The sequence below is a fragment of the Trichosurus vulpecula genome, chromosome 1, assembly GCF_011100635.1.
Source record: "Trichosurus vulpecula isolate mTriVul1 chromosome 1, mTriVul1.pri, whole genome shotgun sequence".
Taxonomy (NCBI): domain Eukaryota; kingdom Metazoa; phylum Chordata; class Mammalia; order Diprotodontia; family Phalangeridae; genus Trichosurus; species Trichosurus vulpecula.
This window is the reverse complement of record NC_050573.1, coordinates 553803682-553808980: the sequence shown is the minus strand read 5'-3', so window position 1 is coordinate 553808980 and position 5299 is coordinate 553803682. Positions and strand designations below refer to the sequence as shown.

At 45.8% G+C, this 5299-nt stretch overlaps 1 pseudogene; it reads left to right on the top strand.

Annotated features, from left to right (window-relative positions):
• Window positions 1–1428: 1428 nt before the first annotated feature.
• Window positions 1429–4366, top strand: LOC118841729 (annotated as a pseudogene).
• The last annotated feature ends 933 nt before the right edge of the window (window positions 4367–5299 follow it).

The window sequence follows — 5299 nt, the reverse complement described above, 5'->3', positions numbered from 1 at the left end:
TCGGCTGATGTGCTGGGACTGCATCATTGGTTGTTAGGCCCCTTATAATACATATTTCTTGAAAAGTGTTTTGTTTTGTGCCCCCCTTCACATACATATAAAAATAAGGACTTTAAGGGTAGAGAACACCTTCTAGTATACAGTAGGTGCTCAGTACATGCAACTCAAATTTGTTTTTTTGTGGGTTTTTGTCCAGACCTGTTATTTCATCAATTAAGGCAACCTTTCCTTTATGGATTCAGAGCAGCAATTTACCTATAACTTATAGTCCTAGTTGCCTGGAGCCACTGAGAGGTTAAATGATTTGCCCACAAGACAACAATGGGACCAGTGAGGAACATCTCTGAAACTTGTTGCCTTAGAGAGCTACCTAGAGCCCCTAGAGATTTAGTGTCTGGCCCAGAATCTGACAGTCTGTCTGTGCCAAAGACAAGACTCGAACCCAGGATTTCCTGATGCTAAGGCCAGCCCTCCACCTGCTTCTTACTCAATACTGCCTCTCAAAGCTCTGATCTTATAGCTACATTAATTGTCTAACATAACAAGTACATTGTCTTCAGATAGATGAAAACAACATTCTCAAGTCACAGCCAAGCAGTGTTACAGCAAAACCAAGTTATGAAGTGATATGTTAGTCACATCCCGCACCCTAATAACAAGTCTTAGCCAACTTAGATGAGATGAGGAGGTGCCGCTAACCGCTCCATTACAACACTGGTAATGGAGGGTAATACTGAGCCTTCCTAAAGGGAACCTACTTAAATTAGGTATTTATTGTGTGGCAGTGTTGCCAATTCAGGCGGCCATGAGTTGATCCATAGCATATATCTGATTCTGTGTAATAATAGGCAATGTAAAAAAAAGGGGGGGGGGTCTCTCCTGTCTGTTCTCTGGTTGTCACCCTTTTCATCTCTGCTTTCGGCCCCCCACCACCACCACTGCCATCATGGATATGATCAGCTCCTCCTCTGTTTGACACTTCCTATTTAAAAGGCAACTGAGTTGGTTAGTGCCAATTAGCACTCATTACGCCAATTTCAATGTAATTGAATAAACAGACTCAAGCAGTTCACAGAGCAAAACCGATTAACAAAAATGAGTTAAAAACTATTCTGATGCCATCAGCCTCCTAACTGGAGGAGTCTTGCTGAGGCATTTGTTTGGAATTGACCCAAGTGGCTTCAGGTGTATGGAGGAAGGCACCCTTTCAATTACCCCTGTAAAAGGATCAAACTACCCTCTCCAGCATAATTCAGGTCCACTTTAGCAAGGCAGAAATGCGGCTTTTCACTGGGAAAACTCCGGGTCACTGGACTCCTAAGGGAGCCTTTGATGCAAGGTTGGTATGAGGTGGTGCAAAGGTAGAGAGTGAGAGAAGAGAGGATGAACCACTGTCAAAAGAAGAAGAAGTAAGAGTTAAGAAGAAGCATGGGGGAAGCAAGTGAGCTCAGTATCCAGGAGAACCTTTGGGGTGTTTCTAACCTCCCATAAAATAGAGCCAATTGAAGTGCAGAGACAGAAGGAAAATTGAGAGCCTATCCTTGAACCCAGGATTTCTAGAATGACTCGAGCCCAGCTGAGAGGCTTCAGCAGATTCCAGCCTCCTTGCTTTGGGCCTAAAGCTTCACCAGAAATGTCCTATTAAGGTATGAAAAACTTTCATGGTGAAAACATATTTAGACTTGGAAAGGCTTACATGAACAAAGTGAAGTAAGCAGAAACAGGGAAACATTTTTTTTGGAGGGGGAAGGCAGGGCAATTGGGGTTAAGTGACTTGCCCAAGGTCGCACAGCTAGTACGTGTGCCAAGTGTCTGAGGCCGGATTTGAACTCAGGTCCTCCTGACTCTGGGGCCAGTCCTCTACTCACTGCACCACCCAGCTGCCCCAACAGGAAGACATTTTCCACAGCATCAGCAACATTGCGTGATGATCAACTATGAATGACTTCCCTCTCCCCTGGAATACAAAGATACAAGATAATTCCAAAGGACTTATGATGGAAAATGCTCTCCACATGCAAAGGAAGAGCTGGTGGAATCTGAATGCAGATCAAAGCATACTATTTTCACTTTCTTTACTTTTTTGTGGTTCTTTTGACCTGTTTATTCTTTCACAACATGACAAATATGGAAATACATGATTGCACGTACATAACCTTTATCAAATTGCTTACCATCCTAGTGAGTGGATGGGGGAGGGAGATAATTTGGAAGTCAAATTTTTTTTAAATGAACGTTTAAAATTGTCTTTACATGTAATTGGAAAAATAAAATACTACTAAAAAAGCATATTCAGAAAACTATTGAAAACCTGTAAAAATATCAGATTACATTTCTATTTAGTTTGTACCCGTGATAGAAACTTGAACAGCGTATCGCTCAATCAAAGGTAACAAAAGAGATGTACCAGATGGCATCCACAAAATTAAAGTCTATCGGAAATTCTTGATTCCTTTAATCAATAGTTGAGGAGATGGAGGTTAAGAGAATGAGGAGGAAGAAGGAGAGAACATGGCATACCTACAGGCAAGATGCAGGCCAGCAGGGCTGCAGTGCTTAGCAGTCCAGCCAGCTCAAGGATATGCACAGACCACCCAGACATATGGGCCACAAAGCTGGGGAACCTAGGGGCAGCCTACTGATGTCAGCTATACACAGGCTCAGATAACTGCAACATAAGGGCAGACCTCTTAGGGACAGCCTCCAATTGCACCTCAAGCTCACCATCAGCCTGCCCAAGGATATGGGATAGGGGCCTGTGACACCACCACTGCTACAGTTCCCACCGCCCAGGCATCCTACGCAGCACAGTCTGCATGTGGCACCCACCTGCTTACCCCAACTGTGGGCAGCAGCCAGCTACTGCCGCACCTGCGAGACCCCAGGGTGGTAGCAAGCCTGCTGAGACTAGCCAGCCTCAATCTAGTACAGCAGGCTACAGCCAGCCCAGCCTGGGATACGGCAGAGCAGCCACAGTTACCCACAGGATCCGGGCAGTCACCCCACCATTATCCTGTCCTCCGACCTTCCTCTACCGAGCCAACTAGTTATGATCAGAGCAGTCATTCCCAGCTTAATACCCACGGGAGCAGAGCAGCTATGGGCAGCAGCCCCCCTCTAGCTATCACCTCCCCCCCCCCAAACTGGATCCTCGAGCCAGGCTCCAAGTCAGTGTAGCCAGCAGAGCAGCAGCTAGGAGTAGCGGAGCGCGTTCAGGTAGGACCATCCCAGTAGCATGGGTGTATATGGGCAGGAGTCTGGAGGCTTTTCCAGGGGACCTGGAGAAAACTGGAGCATGAGTGGCCCTGATAACTGGGGCGGGGGAAGAGGGGCATTTGATTGTGGAGGCATGCACAGAGGTGGGCGGGGAGGAGGAGGAGGAGGAGGACAGGGTTGAATGGGCACTCCAGAGCGAGGTGATAAGCCTGGGCACCTCCAATGAAGGACCAGACCTTGGCTTGGCCCACCTGTAGATCCAGATGAAGAGTGGGAAAACAGTGCAATTTACATACAGGGACTGAATGAAAATGTGACTGTTGACGAGCTGGCACACTTCTTCAAACAGTGTGGGGTTGTCAAGATGAACACAAGGACTGGGCGGCCGACGATAAACATTTACCTAGACAAGAAACTGGAAAACCAGAAGAAGATGCCGCAGTGTCCTGCGGTGACCCACCTACTGCCAAGACTGCAGAAGATGGTTTGATGGGAAAGACTTCCAAGGGAGCAAACTCAGTGTCTCTTGCTCGGAAGAAACATCCCATGCATAGCAATGCAAGGTGGCATGCCACCCCGTCAAGGCAGAAGGATGCCTCCTTCTCTCTGAGGAGATCCCGGAGGGACAGGGGGGCCAGCAGGTCCCATGGGCTGAATGGGAGGCAGAGGAGAAGACCAGGAGGTTTTCCATCAGGAGGACCTGGGGATTCTCGAGGAAACCCTTCAGAAGGAAATGTCCAGCACGGAGCAGGAGATTGGCAGGCTGTGGAAATTAGAATTTTGCCTGGAGAACAGAGTGTAATCAGGGTAAGGCCCCTAAACTAGAGGGACTTCTTCCACCACCTTTTCCACCTCCAAGTGGCAATAGTGGCAGAGGTGGCCCTGGTGGCACGAGGGGTAGTAGAGGTGGCCTCATGGACTGTGGAGGACCTGGTGGCGTGTTCAGTGGAGGCGGAGGTGGCGACAGAGGAAGTTTCCATGGAGGCCGAGGAATGGATGGAGGAGGCTTTGGTGGCGGAAGAAGAGGAGGACCTGGAGGTCCGCCCAGGCCTCTCATGCAGCTGATGTGAGGCAGAAGAGGCAGGCGTGGAGGACCTGAAAAGATGGATAAAGGCAGCGCCGTCAGGGGCGCAGACACCAGCCCTATTAGACGTAGAAACCCCTCAGAGCTGCATTTACCACCATATTTATTTTTTAAACCAGAAATTGCTTTAAATTTATAATTCCACTTTTTTAATGTTGGCCACAACATATTCCTTGTCTGTACTTTAGCATTTTTCACCATTTGTGGAGAAACATTAAAGCAAGTTAAATGGTTAAAAAAAAAATCAGTAATTGAAAGCAAAAGCCAAAAACTTTAAAGCAGTACAAAGAAAAAATGAACAACTCCACAGCAATCCTAAAATCATACTATAGGGGAGCAGGAAGCAGAGAAATCTGTTATGAAGGAAGATTTGGAAAATACCTGGCTGTCTATGTAGTTGAATGAATTCAACAAAACCAAAGCTGCAACAAATGCAAAATAGGAAGTTTGCATGATGTTAATAACTGAAACTCTGGCTTCTCTGTGAAACTGTAAAGCAGAAGTCCAGATAAGACACATAATTATTGATTCAAGCACATCACAGTGGTAAATGAATGGTTAGCCATGCATTCTACCAGTCCCTTCTCTAATGCAAGTCTCTTCCCCTCTTTCTTAACAGAAGGCATCATGTATTTATTATCAAAAGGTTAGAACATAAGCAATGTTGGCAAATTATCTGTTTGTGTATTTCACACAAAGCATTCACAGCTTGTGTCACTCAAAAAATATCTACAAACATTTAGGAAAAAAACTTTATTGGCTGAAGAACGAAAAAAAGTATGTTAAAAAATTCCCAGGAGACATAAAAAGCAATGTATTTTCAATTTGGTGATTATCGAGCAAGCCGCCCGAAAGTGTTGTAACATTCATGCCACCTTTATTGCTTATCACAAAGGCTTTGACTCAGTTATACACTCAAGGCTTAATTGTGTGTGACAAACACATAACATAGACCCAAGCAGAGTCAAAATGCTAGTACTTGATATCTACATGGAAAAC